The 15,258-nt window shown below is 43.3% G+C and overlaps 1 long non-coding RNA gene across 1 annotated transcript in view; it reads right to left on the bottom strand.

Annotated features, from left to right (window-relative positions):
* LOC142197456 (uncharacterized) overlaps nt 1–13,908 on the bottom strand; it is a 114,037-nt gene extending 100,129 nt beyond the window's left edge. The window contains exon 1 of the long non-coding RNA XR_012715316.1: nt 13,798–13,908. This is a non-coding gene — a long non-coding RNA (uncharacterized LOC142197456). The remainder of the gene's footprint in view (nt 1–13,797) is intronic.
* Nucleotides 13,909–15,258: the final 1,350 nt, after the last annotated feature.

The following is a 15,258-nucleotide window of genomic DNA, read 5'->3' as shown; positions in this document are numbered from 1 at the left end:
GCATTCCAAGAAAAACACTTGCTATCCACTGTAAAATTTGGTGGAGGTTCCATCATGCTTTGGGGCTGTGTGGCCAATGCCGGCACCGGGAATCTTGTTAAAGTTGAGGGTCGCATGGATTCCACTCAGTATCAGCAGATTCCTGAGAATAATGTTCAAGAATCAGTGACGAAGTTGAAGTTACGCCGGGGATGGATATTTCAGCAATACAATGTCCAAACACTGCTCCAAATCGACTCAGGCATTCATGCAGAGGAACAATTACAATGTTCTGGAATGGCCATCCCATTCCCCAGACCTGAATATCATTGAACATCTGTGGGATGATTTGATGCTCGGCGACCATCAAACTTAACTGAACTTGAATTGTTTTGTAAAGAGAAATGGTCCAAAATACCTTCATCCAGGATCCAGGAACTGATTAAAAGCTACAGGAAGCGACTAGAGGCTGTTATCGTTGCAAAAGGAGGATCTACTAAATATTAATGTCACTTTTCTGTTGAGGTGCCCATACTTTTGCACCGGTCAAATTTTGGTTTAATGCATATTGCACATTCTCTGTTAGTACAATAAACCTCATTTGAATCCAGAAATATTACTGTGTCCATCAGTTATTAGATATATCAAACTGAAATGGCTGCTGCAAACACCAAAATATTTATAACTAAAAATGATTAAGATTAATAGGGGTGCCCAAACTTTTTCATAGGACTGTAGTTACTGCTGCCACCTGAACTAAAATACTATTGAACTTGTGTCTATAAGTTATATTTTAAGTACAGACCTACCTCACTTAAAGGTCTTCTTGGGCTCGTTCACATCTGCGCCCGGTCTCCGTTCTGTAGGTTTCCGTTTCCTGCACAAAACAGAGGCAGGAGACAGAAACCTCCAGGACTCTTTCAAACCCATTCATTTGAATGGGTTTAAAAGATGTCAGGCCATGAGCGCCAGTGAGCGTTTTATGCTCTCCGCCGCGAAACCGTTTTTTTTAAAACCGGACACAGTCGGACATGCAGTACTCTGTGTCCAATTTTAAAAAAAACTGTTTTGTGGTGGAGAGCATAAAACGCTCACTGCCGCTCACGGCCGTACCCGATCTGACAGGTTTCCGTCTTCTGCATGTAGAAGACGAAAACCACAGAACGGACTGCTGAACGCTAGTGTGAACCTAGCGTTCCAACTGTGATGACAGAGGACAAGGTGACAAAAAATAAATAAATTCTGTTTTACTGAAAGCATGCGATTATGAAGCAAGTTACCATTCAGAAATAAATATTTTCAGTCTTTGTAAGATTTATTTGTACGATTGACCCTCTTTTCATACTGCAATACTCGTGTTTGTACAAGGTTTACATCGAAGAGTGTTTCACTGCAATGTTTGTAGACGAAGCTAAGGTTCATAAGTGCTTTTGGCACCAAGTGAGTGAGTTTGTGCACTATAAGAGAATTACAGAGATCTGCTATTAGGAGAACACAGATCTGGGCCCATGGTAAGACACCACTGAGAAGTAAGCTGGTGGGCTAGGAGAGTGACAGGGGGCGCTAGAAGCCTTAGGATGCTGCAGAGTCTGTGAGGAAGGCTGTTGATGTATGGGAGCCAGCGATTTACATACTTTCAGTGGACTTTTAGAACAGGTTGCCTAGTGGTCTCGTTAAAAGGTCCAGCCTCATAGTGTGTGCTTAGGTTGAAGGAACAAGTTTCTGAAGTAAATAAAAGAAAGAGCTATAACATGTAGTAATCCCTTACATGGAAACTGAAGGGAATTAGTGGTCAGAACAACCAAATTCTTATGAGGAAGAAAAATCCTGTGCGTCTCATTGGACTCATTTCTGGTTCTCCTGGCTCTTGCACAGTTCTTCAGTAAAGCTGAGGACATACACCCTGGCTTCACTGTGCAATTGCCGAAGGTATGGGGCATGTGCATTGAAATCGAGGTGTATTCCTCTGACTTCAGTGAAGAACTGAGCCAATGCAAGGAGCACAGCAGAAGTGTGAATGTAAACCATTTTATTATTCTATTTTTATTGCAAGCACAGAAGGTTTTATACCAGGGCTGGTTTATCGCCCTGACAGATTCCCTTTAAAGAAAACAGACTTGTATGTACCCATTGACTTCCATTGTCCTAAAAATGGGCCGCTTATGCATCTGTTAATCTGCAGCCACGAGTGGTCAGGAAAAATTATTGCGACAGGCAGCGGCCCAGCAATAATGAAGACCCAAATGAGGGCCAGGGCAATTGTATAGAAAAAGTTGGTGCAACCTCACAAATTAAACCTAGGCAGAGGAAACTGTGTTGAGGGGGAGCTCTGCAGAGATTCACAGGGACACAGGTGGTTCAGACAAGGGCAATCACTCATCTGACCCTTAAGTGCAACCCATCCCTCTGAAGGTCTAGTCACTGGTATAGTTCACTCTCCTTTGTACCCTGGTAAGGTACCTATAAGTAGTTCCAAGCTAAACTGGTGTCCTACAACTGTTCATCTAGTGTGCATGTGAACCACTAAACTCTGTGTTCCATGTAAAGTGACAGTGACATCAACAAACATGTTGTTCCTCTGAGTAAAGAAAAATGAGCTGTACCATTCCAGTAATATGCCACCTCCTTACAAGGATTTAGTTACAGCAGACAAAAAGTAAATGGGGAAGTATCAAACAACTTCCAAATGCAGATCTCTATCTACCAAGTGCACAGTGAAACATACATACATACATATATATGAACAGCAGTCAACCGGTATATTAAAGGAGATCTGCAGAAGTAGAAGCTACTACATATCTGTTCTCCTGATGGGCTACGTTTTAGCCTGGATATGGTTATAGCACATTTTACTTTATTGCAAAAGATACTATATTTCAAAGCAGAAAGTGAAGTAGTGCGGAAGTAAGATCCACTCTACTTGTACTGTTCTAAGTTTTGTGGGTTTGGTTTAGCAGGGAGGTTGGGTGTTCACTGACAAATTGTTTTCAGTCCCTGCAAAGCTTTTGTGGTCAATAGTGAAAGCTAAAAGTATGTGTAAGACCGTAGTATTGATTCATAAAATGCAGAAATACATTAAATAATGTATGAGGCTTCCACCCATCTATTCTCAGTATAGGTCTTCATATACTTAGGATATTAAAAAAAAAAAAAAAAAAATAAAAAAAATAAAAACCCAAATTCTAATTTTTCTTCTTAAATACTGCATATACATAAATATATACTGTATATACTCTAGTATAAGCCGAATTTTTAAGCACAATTTTTGTGTTGAAAAAGTCCCCCTTGGCTTATACTCGATTACCAGGCAGATGTCTGATTACTGTGCTGTGACTATAACGAGCGGCACCTGTGTGCTCATCACATGACCATGGACCGTAAATCACATGACCATGGTCAGACTTTTATCCTTGAAAACCGTGAGGAATTGATACAGGAAGTATATTGGAAAATTGTATATCTTTTTATTGTAGATTTGTTTGTCAATATTGGTCTGAAAGTGGCCAACCCCTTTAAGAAAAAAAATCTGGCCATGAGCAGAATGCAGGTCTCCAGATTGAAAGAGGTAGGAAGGGCTTAATCTATTCTTCAACAGATTTGACTCTGCCCCAACTTTCCCTTCATCAGCATGTCAGTCATCACCCCTCCCCTCACACACCCGACCCGACCCCACCCCATTGACTTGCAGTCAATTGCCATCTGGCTATCTCATCCGCAGTGAGTCAAGTGTGTAGGGAAATCAAGAGGATTAAAGCAGACAAGGCTGGAGGACACGATGGAATAAGCGCAAGAGTTCTTAAAATGAGTGGAGACCAGCTGTGTAGTGTTATTACACACATGTACAATATGAGTCTAAAGCTAGGAGTGGTACCACAACTGTGGAAAACATCTTGTGTGGTACCAGTCCCAAAGAAACTCAACCCGATGGACTTCAACAGCTACCGACCTGTGAAGAAAGAGGAGGAAAAATGATGAGAGAGGGAGATGGGAAGACTCCTTTAAAGAGGACCTTTCACCACTTTTGGGCACATGCAGTGTTATATACTGCCAGAAAGCCGACAGTGCGCTGAGTTCAGCGCACTGTCGGCTTTCCCGATCTGTGCCCGGTGTAAAGAGCTTACGGTGCCGGTACCGTAGTGCTCTATGGTCAGAAGGGCGTTTCTGACCATTAGCCAGAGACGTCCTTCTGCCTCGTGGCGCCAATCGCGCTGTGCTGTGGAGCGGGGAGGAACTCCCCCCTCCCTCTGCTCACACAGCTCGTCCATAGACGAGTATTATCAGGAGCGGGAGGGGGGGGGGGGGGGAGTTCCTCCCGGCTCTCACAGCACAGCGTGATTGGCGCCGCGAGGCAGAGGGACGTCTCTGGCTAATGGTCAGAAACGCCCTTCTGACCATAGAGCACTACGGTACCGGCACCGTAAGCTCTTTACACCGGGCACAGATCGGGAAAGCCGACAGTGCGCTGAACTCAGCGCACTGTCGGCTTTCTGGCAGTATATAACACTGCATGTGCCCAAAAGTGGTGAAAGGTCCTCTTTAACTGATACCCGTGGGATAGTTGTTAAATGTCTGATTACTAGGAGTCCAACTGCTGACATTCCCAGTAATTACAATAACAGGGTTTCCATGGGTGAATGAAGTGGTTATGGACATGCTGGACCCATTGCTCCATTCGCTTTTCTTTCTCCGTCAGTCCCATAAAAGCTAACAGAGCATTGATTTTGTATGACTACTATCACTCCGTACTCCCTGGAAATTTGAAGATCCAACCACTAGGACTGGGATAAGTGAAGGTGATGAATGTCTGTGATGACCCCATCAAATGGGTTATCCACTTTCAGACTAATATTAAGAGACAAATATTTGTTGTACGAAAAAAAGTTATACTGTTTTCCAATATATTTTCTGTAGCAATTCCTCAGTTTTCTAGATCTCTGCTTGCTTTCAATCTTTCTGCTTACTCCCAGTAGATAAAAAATGAGTCCTTGGTCATTGTCAATGGTCATGTGATGGGCAGTGGCGCAAAGCTCGTTATAGTCACAGAACAGTAATCAGACATCTGCCAGGTAATGAGCTGTGCACCTGTGTTCATCACATTACCATGGACTGATTTTTATTCACTGGAAGTTTGCACAATAATTGACAACAAGCATAGATCTAGAAAACCATGAGGAATAGGAATAGATACAAAACGTTAATTGATCTGAAGCTGAATAACCCCTTGAAAGGACCATCTGAAATAAAATAAAGCTTAGTTTTTTTGCTGACTGACATGTGCCTTTTCTTAATCCTCCAGTTCCAGCTGTTATTTGAAAGGGAGGCTCCTAACAGGGTGGATTGAAAACAGATTGTTAATTCAAACAGCTTGTGAACAGATCTTTGCAGTCTCTTTCTATACTGCAGCTCATCGGGGGTGCCAATATTTGGTCTGAGCATTTACTATTTAAAAGGGCTATAGTAATATTCTTGTTTGGCGTTTTTAAGCTTTATTATTTTGACATAATGGGACTACAAAAAGCTAATATTAACAACATCAACAAGAAATCCAAAAGTAACTCCTTAAGAAAGCTACAGTATCTCATATGTCAAAACTATACTATACCTACAGTCCTCACATTTATACCATGTGCACTAAGGTCATTCCAAAGTAGGTTTAGAGATTGTTTTAATATTTACTTCCAAAATTACCTGCTAAATCACCATATACTAATAAAGCAAGTGCAGAAAAGTACACAGCCCATTTCATAACTGTACTGTAACAAACATCACTTAGATACTTAGTGCCTACTGGGTTTTATAGTTATAAAGTAGAAATGTATGAATCACCATTACTGCCAACACACCATCCCACATTTACTAATAGTATGACAGTTTAAACGAAAAACGGCCAAACTGTGATATTGGATGATAAATCTGGTTCGTTGCTGGCTGTATGGTTAATGTGAACAACCTACAATGTCTGATCTAAGGTTAAGGCTGGACTTACACGGCCGTAATGCAAGTCCGCAATTGAGGGTTTTCAATTGCGGACACATTATATTCAATGCGGCCTCTTACAACACCGGATATTTCAAGCTCATCTATCAGGCTAGACGCTACAGCGATGCCTCTGGTCTGTGCCAGTCACTACATTGGCTGCCTATTCATTATAGAATAAAATATAAAGTTATTACTCTCATCCACAAGGCTCTCCATAATGCCGCACCTCCCTACTTTTCTTCCCTCATCTCTGTCTACCGCGCAACCCGTGTTCTCCGCTCACTCAATGATCTAACACTTACATCCTCTATTATCAGAACCTCCCACGCTCGTATACAAGACTTCTCCCGAGCTGCACCACTTCTCTGGAATGCTCTACCCCGGACAATAAGATTAACTCCCAACTTCTACAGTTTAAAACGCAAACTAAAGACGCATCTTTTCAGACAAGCCTATCACAATTCCTAATGCACAAAATTGTCTGAACACTGTATAAGCAATGCCGCCCCTGCTACCTCTTGTGTCACCCCCTCTACCTCATAGATTGTAAGCTCTTTTGAGCAGGGCCCTCAGTCCCATTGTGTGAAATGACGTTCTTTGTTATGTATGTCCCATTGTGTGAAATTACGTTCTTTGTTATGTATGTTTGTATCTGAACCCTATAAATTGTACAGTGCTGCGGAATATGTTGGCGCTATATAAATAAAATGTATTATTATTATTAATATTATTATCCATGGTGTGGCCAGGCCGCAACCGTGGTCCGCAATTTCTAGAACATGTCCGTAATGGCTGTGAATTGCGGCATTGAACGGACTCGCCCATAGAACTCTATGGGCAAGTGCGGCAGGACACGGACGTCTGCGGAGTCTATGTTGCCGATCAGCAACTAGTGTTGCTGATTAGCAACTTGCGGACCGTACATTCAATACGGTCGAGTAAGACCAGCCTAAGGAAAAAGTATATTTTTGTACCATGTTAGCCAGTGGGTATGAAATATAAAAAAAAACAAAAAAACTTGAGAATCTTCAGTAGTTGATCCCTTTAAAAATGGCTATGATCCATTCTCTGATCCCTTCCTCAGTGTCTGAAGGATGCATATTTATGTAAAAATAGGCACATAAGGATAGAATGTTAGGTGGGAGGGTGGATGGTCATTGGTACATACTAGGAAACAATTTAAGGACCTAGTGCACTGATTGTTTACTTGTATGTACCAATGACTATCCACCCTCCCACCTAACATTCTATCCTTATGTGCCTATTTTTACATAAACATACATCCTTCAGAAATTGTTTTTATACTATACCTGAGGAAGGGATCAGTTATCCCGAAAGCTTATAATCTGTCATCATTATTAGTTAGCCATTAAAAAAGGTATCAACTTGAAGACTCAAGTTTTTTGATCTAAGATTATACCACCTATTAGCTCACTTGCTTTGGAACAGAATTTTAAGCCAATTACGTACAGAGTGACTGTAAGAAGAGTATGAGGTGCAACTCCAGACAATAACTGCAGTGCAAGAAGTCATGAGAGAGCCTTGAGCCATTTTGTTTACTGTATTAAGAGCCTATATAGCAGGGGTCTCAAACTAGCGGCCCCCCGAACAATTTTGTGCGGCCCGCACAAGCCTAGGGACGCCGGATCCGAGTTGAATACATTGCGGGATGATTATATCCACTAGCCGCTACATTCCGGCTAGTGGACATATAGGCGCGATGTGATGACGTCACATCACCACATCGCGCCTACAGGTCTATTAGTGAAACTGCAGAGCGTGGCGGGGGAGCGTTGGATGGTGAGTATAAGTGTTTTTTGTGTGTTAAAGAGGACCTTTCACCATTTTGCCCACAGGCAGTTCTATATACTGCCAGAAAGCTGACAGTGCGCTGAATTCAGCGCACTGTCAGCTTTCCTGATGTGGGCCCAGTGTGAAGAGCTTACGGTCCGGTACTGTAGCTCTTCTATGGTCAGTTCTTCACAGCACAGCCAATCGCGCTGTGCTGTGAGAGTCGGGAGGAACTCCCCCTCCCTCCCTGATAATGCTCGTCTACGGACGAGTACTGCGAGCAGAGGGAGGAGGCGTTCCTCCCGGCTCTCACAGTACAGCGCGATTGGCTGTGCTGTGAAGAAGGACGCCCTTCTGACCATAGAAGAGCTACGGTACCGGACCGTAAGCTCTTCACACTGGGCCCACATCGGGAAAGCCGACAGTGCGCTGAATTCAGCGCACTGTCAGCTTTCCGGTAGTATATAGAACTGCCTGTGGGCAAAATGGTGAAAGGTCCTCTTTAAACATTGAGGTGGAATGAAGGGGCTCATGACACTGGGGGCAGACGAAGGGAGGGGGGAGAACGGCATGACACTGGGGCAGAAATGGAGGGACATGAATCAGGGGGAAGAGATGGGGGGACATGAATCTGGGGGCAGATGAAGGGTGTATATGTAACTGGGGGAAAGATGGAGGGGGGACATATAGTTTACAGGTGACTATAGGAGGATTATACAGTGTGGGGGCACATGAAAAATGAATGGGCGGAGTCAACATAAAAGTGAGTGGAGCTAAATTTGCCGCGGTGCGGCCCGCCGACTGGCTGGGATCTTGCTCTGCGGCCCACATGCTGAGTTGAGTTTGAGACCCTGCTATATAGTGTACAGATCAGGGGTTCTCAAACTTTTCAAACAGGGGGCCAGTTCAATGTCCCTCAAACCACTGGAGGGCCGAAATATAGTTTTAAAAAAAAATTAAGATTATATGATCCACAGTAGCACTCCCACAGTATTATACGCTCTACAGCAGGCCCCCCACAGTACGCTCCCCCACACACAGTATTATCTGCTCCTCAGTATGCCCCCACACACGCAATATTGTGCCTCAGTACCGCCCTACTGTATTATATGCTCCTCAGTACGCCCTCTCACTGTGTTATATGCTCTCAGTACACCCCCCACCCCACTGTATATGTTGCTCAGTACGCCCCCCAACCCCAATGTATTATATGCTCCTCAGTACCCCCGCATTATATTATATGCTCCTCAGTACGCTCCCCCACACACAGTATTATCTGCTCCTCGGTACACCCCCCATCCCACTGTATTATATGCTCCTCAGTACACCCCCCACCCCACTGTATTATATGCTCCTCAGTACACCCCCCACCCCACTGTATTATATGCTCCTCAGTACAACCTCCACTCCACTGTATTATATGCTCCTCAGTACCCCCGTATTGTATTATATGCTCCCCCACATACAGTATTATCTGCTCCTCAGTACGCCCGCCCCACTGTATGATATGTTCCTCAGTAACCCCCCACCCCACTGTATTATATGCTTCTCAGTACAACAAACACAATCACACACACACTCTACTATACTTACCAATGAAGAGTCGCCGCGTGTCCTCCTCCTTCAGACTGCAGGCGCAATGACGTCATCGCGCCTGCGTCGGGGCAGAGGTCACTCTCTGCAGTCAGTGTAGGCCACAGCTGCGCAGCCTACACTGATAGCTTTCGGTTGTATGTGCATTTGCATGATATGCATATCATAATGGCTATGATTAAGGGACAATACAGCCCTGAAACGCGTTAGCGGGTTTTTATGCACTTATTTTCGTGTTTTCCTACTTTTTCACATTTTTATGTCTTTTTCTGGAATTTTAACAAGCATGGATTAAAAGTTATATTTTAATGAAGTCTGGAAGGATTGCGGTCTTCTATCTGGTATTCTGTCTACTTTCCTAAAGTGAGTTTAAGCAATTTTCAAACATTTGTGTCTTTTTGCACAAGGCACAAAAAACTGCTTCAAAACTAACTAACATAACATTTAACCAAGGAGGTGCGCCTACATCATAAATCCCCACCACAGTAAAAAATAGTCTAAAAAAAAAATAAAAAAATAAAAAATAGGTGAACCTGCAAAAAGATAGGCCAGAAAAGGGGCAGATGATAAATAACCCCAGAGGACTTTTTTTCTGTCAGTTTCAGTTTAAAAACCAAGACCACCCAAAAGACTCCATTACAGTCAATGGTGTCCCCCAGGCTCTGTGTATTACCGCTGTTTTAGAGGTCAGTTTCTGCATTGTTTGAGTCATCCGGCAGACACAAACAACAGAGAGGCAAAGCTAGTGTGAATCCAGCATTAGACAGTTTGGCTTTTAGACCATTGTAATAAATCTGCCCCAATCAGTCAACCGCAAACACCAGTCTTAAGTGAGTGCCGGGTCAGTGACAATCTTTTGACTAGATTTAGTTATTTTGAAGCACTGAAAAAGCGGCTGAGGCTGTCTAAATGGTCCTATGGCTTGAAGCTGCCTTATGCTTTATGGGGAAAAATTTTTCAAATAGTCTTAATGTAAAAGTACTTTAGTCGACCATAGCAACCAATCACAGTGAAGCCTAGGAGTTCTATTGGAATAATGCAAAAGGTAACTTTACTTAGAAATTATACTGACTGGAGGCTAATGAGGACTTTTTGAACTGAACCCCCAGGACAGAGGGGATGTGGCCTAGAAAGTTTCATTGGAGAGCTCCTCAGATATAATTTTGCGTGGAGCCCTCAAAATGGCAAACCAACCCGTGATCATTGGATATGTCTCGTGACTTCACAGAACATGGCTGTGCTTTATTTATTTTGCTTACTTATACAGTATAGTGCCATCATATTCCACATGGCTTTTACAGACATTTACAGTCATGTCCCATATAGGGCTCACAATCTATGTGTCTTTGGAGTGTGGAAGGAATCCAGAGTACCCCTGAGGAAACCCACGCAAATTTATTTTGGTTTTCCCCCTCCCCCCGCATTAATTGCTGGAAACAATGGTGACTGCTTACTGAGTAGAACTGTAACCACTTGTATTACTTACGTGAACATCAGTCATTTTCAGTAGGTGCCCTCCAATACTAAAGCTCCTTTTCCACAGTCCTGGATCTCCTCCGTTCGCCTCCACCTGCTTTTGTAATTTTTGAACTGCAACAAAGTACCAAAAAATACCTAGCGGACCAAAATATTACTAGAAGGTCACTCTGCATCGCTAATTGGTCATCAATACAAATGGCACCCAGCTACATAAAGTGGGTAACAGTCTGTGAGGAACGCACCTCCTGACTGTATAGTGTGTAGCACTATACAGTGAGGGGATGTTCCTCACCACCCAGCCATGACACTGAGGAATGCCCCCCAGTACTAGTGTGAAGTTTATAATTATGTGATGTATGAAAAAAGCTGAATGCTAGATATAGTTGCTTATGCTTGAAACTGGTATAATGTTATATCATAAGATGGCGCCTGTATCCAAGATGGGTGCAAGAAAAACAAATGCTTGGCTTGCTGCCACAAGACAGCTCCCCAAGGTTAACATGCAGGAGCAGGAACAGCTGGCTACATATGGAACTGCTTAAACTTTTTCTGTTTGATTGAGATGTATCATACCAATCAGGAATGAATATGAAAAATTGTGTTATTGTTATATCACTTCCTTTCTCTGATACTATTTAACTCTGTGGTCTCAGTAAAAAGTGCGTTTGCTTACATTTTAGCTGAGAGAAGAATGGCTACCAACACATAGAGTGGTGTGATTTCTTGACCACCGGCCCTCAGCCTTATTCATTAAGACGAGGACAGTTACCTAAGATTATTGGTCAATTAGTCATAAACGCACTTATGACCTTATCATTAGTCAATGGACGAGTACTGTCAGGAAGCGGGGGGCATTACTCACCACTCTGCGTCATCGCTGGGCAGTAAGGAACACCCCCTCTGACACTGCAGTGCTATGGACAATACTGTCAGGAGGGGCGTTCCTAACAGACTGTCAAAACACCCTTCTGACAGTGAAGAGCTACGGTAATGGCACTGATAGCTTTTCACCAGGGGCACATATCTGGAAAGCTGGCTTTCTAGCGGTATATAAAACTACAGGCGCCCGAGGACATGAGAGGTCCGCTCAAGGTGTCATATCATATATGGTAAGGAGGTAGAACAAGGTATAGCTTGTGCCTCAAGGACCAGTAGCTTCATGTTATAGATCTAGAACTTTACTGGACACACTACTCATAGTCTCCTCTCTATCAAGTGTTGACACTGGATTTCTGCATGTGCAGGAGAAAAGAAATACTGCATGCAGCATTTTTCTATATGATTATGGATGCAAAGTGCTGAAAAACGTCCAACCCAGGCCTAAAACTGGCTAGGTACAACTGATACACGTAACCTCAGCCTAGTCAATCAGCTTGTTTTTTTTGCACGGACACAAAGTCAGACATGCATGACTTTGTGTCCGTGGAAATAAAAAAAAACAACAAAAAACGGTTTCACGGCGGAGAGGCTGCATACAGACACTGGCGGTTTGCTTTAGAATCCCATTGAAATGAATGGGTTTTTAGACTGATCGCCGACAAGCTGTCCCCAAGCTGTTTTTCCTGGAATTTTGGCGGAATCAGAGCAGACGGACAGTGGCGCAAACGTGAACGCCGCCTTAGAGATTAAAAAAGCTATTGAAACAGTGTAGCACGGTGACTGTGCTACACTGTTTCCATACACTGTCTATAAGTACACTGTTTCTCTAGCATCCATTCACTTTAATGGGAGTTTTGTAACCATGTAGAACAGCACTGCACATTCCTTTCCATAAGTCATGGCCTGATGGTCGGGCCTTACAAGCAGTTACTCCTATGTTGCCAGCAATGCGCTAATATGGGAATAACCCTTTAAGAATACATTACACAATATTATGCAAACAAAGGTGAGCTGTTTTTCTATTTACTGCTCTACCTCATGCCAATCTTTATTATGTCAATTCTTAGTGAGTCAGATCTCCTTTCCTCTTCTATATGACCTTGGCTTGTTGGGGGGCTTGTAATACATAACAGCTTAATACACATGCTAAGACTATTAGATGTAGATGTGGGATAGTGTGCCCCTCATCAATAACAGGTTAAGTTCTGTAACAGCGATCACATTACATCATCACATGAAACACTTCAGCACACGGCATACAGATGGGTGCTATCACAAGCAAGTACTATGTGGTGGATGCAGTCTACTTTGTAAGTGGCGCCAAAACAGGTCACATGACAGAAACAGGTTGTCACGTAACCCCATCTGCGGCTAAACACCGGCATCACTTCAGCTTTATTTGAATTTCAGAATTAATCTTTAAAAAGAAACAGGAAGTTTGAGTAGAGTTACAGAAGTCTGAGCTCACACTCCATCTACCACATATACACTTCCTCTTACAGCTTTATCTCAGTGTGAAACAGCAATTTTAAATAAACCATACAGGAAAGAAAACCATTAATACAGACGCAGGCAATCCTGATAATAAGATACTGCATGTACTGGCGCATATAGTGTAGTCTTATAGCACTGCAAGAAACTGTGCAGGAGATGTGTAAAGTAATGTCATCTGCTATATCCAAGTGTAATGTCATAGAGCACTGAGAGCAGATATGACAGTGCATGGAGGTTACTACTGTTACATAACCTGCTATATACAGGTACAGTCCGAATGGCAGAAATGCACAATATTAGACTACCCTGAAGTACTACAACTCCCAGGATATACCACAGAAATGGTTTGCTAAATGTATAGTGGCCAATAGCTGACTCCTCAGGTGCTCTAGTACCACAACTCCCAGAATATACCAGATGAATTATTTGCAAGGCACTAGTTCTACCAGCCATAGAAATCTATATCATTGACTCTATTATAACTACATGACACCTTTATATTTTATAGCTGCCCTCTGCATGTAAGTCAGGAGAATTGTAAACTAGAGAAAACCTGTAGCACACACTGCATGCTTGTAGCCAGTGATGCACTGAAGTACTCACCAGGTGATGTTGCATTGATACAGCTGCCTTGCAGTGGCCGTGCTGTCTGTCTCTTCAGTGCATGTAAAGCTGCACAGCTGCTGGAAAGTTCCCTGACACCTTGTAAGTGGTGGTTCCCTGCAGTGAGCTGTCAACAGGCAGCCTGGAGCTGTCACACATGCGCGCTCCCTCTCACGCCCACTAGGGCGCGCTTTCCATCTGGTAATGAATGAGGCGTGGGCACGTGTGGTGAGGGAGAGCGCGGGAGAGTGAGCAGACTAAACCCTAGAGATTCTTGTGGCAATTAGAGATGAGCGAACACTGTTTGGACACTGGCAATATCTAAGTGTGCTCATGTGGTAGAAAATAGTCTACAAATAAAGATTATACTACATAATATAATATATTATCATGAAAACTCACCTGCAAATATGACAGCACCTTGTCTGAACATTTCTTTGGCCGTTAGGGTTCATACAGCGCCTGAACCCTATTTTTGCAACAATATGGCTGCTGTGGGGGTGGTCACTTATTCAGTCATGTGTATTACCTCACTCTTCAGTCTATGGGACAACCATGTGACAAGGCCTGTGGTATCAGTAACATTGGCCACATTGCCGCGTGTCCTTATAAGTGAACAGTCTTGTTCTTAGTGGTGCGGCCCACTTTCAAGTATGTTGTCTGTTATACTCTATGGAAGCTGCCTCTCCATCAGCAGACCACCTCTTATCCTGACCAAAAATCACTTTTTTAAGTCAATGTTTCAGTAGGAATATCTTTGATAAGACCACACATAGGACTTAGGCAGTTGTGCACAGTAGTGATGTGTAGTTTGTGAGTGACTTGGCTGTATGTGTCGGCTCTATCAAGTCAACAACAGAGATAATCTAGTGGCTAAGAGCTGACTCCTTTCACTGCTTTTATTGCCCTGCAGACTCCGCCCCAAACTGTTGTCCCTGCCCCTTTCAACCATAAAGTTGCTATCTACAGAGCAAAGAGGACTCTATTAAATATGGAGCCAAAATAGTCAACTTTTTTTTTTGTCTGGAATGAATAGAAATTCTTACACTAACCTACACCCTCCCCTGCCTACTTTCTAATTAACGTAATTTATCAAAAATATATAGTTACCCATAAACCACCCCAGGGACATTTTCTGATTATCTGGTGATGACCAATTTCCCCATTTCCAGAAACGAAACGTCACATCACTACTACTCCACCCTCTACCCCAGCGTACATACCTCTCTTCCTTCCAGGCTCCCTCCTGCGGGGAGCATCTCTTCCACCGTGGGTGCAAAAGAGTTGGAGTCCCGGCTTTGCACTGTAACCAATACTCCATCTCTATTGCACAAGAGTGGGAGCCTGAAGGAGAGATGCTGTGAAGGCTACAGCACAGTGCCAGGACTGCTAAGCAGGCACTGGCAGAATCAAAGAAGAGGAGGAGCCGTTCCCCGCAGAAGTAAGTCTAGACAGGAAGAA

This window comes from Leptodactylus fuscus, chromosome 3 (assembly GCF_031893055.1).
Source record: "Leptodactylus fuscus isolate aLepFus1 chromosome 3, aLepFus1.hap2, whole genome shotgun sequence".
In the NCBI taxonomy this organism is placed as follows: domain Eukaryota; kingdom Metazoa; phylum Chordata; class Amphibia; order Anura; family Leptodactylidae; genus Leptodactylus; species Leptodactylus fuscus.
The sequence above is the reverse complement of the archived record's forward strand: the minus strand, read 5'-3'. Positions and strand labels throughout refer to the sequence as shown.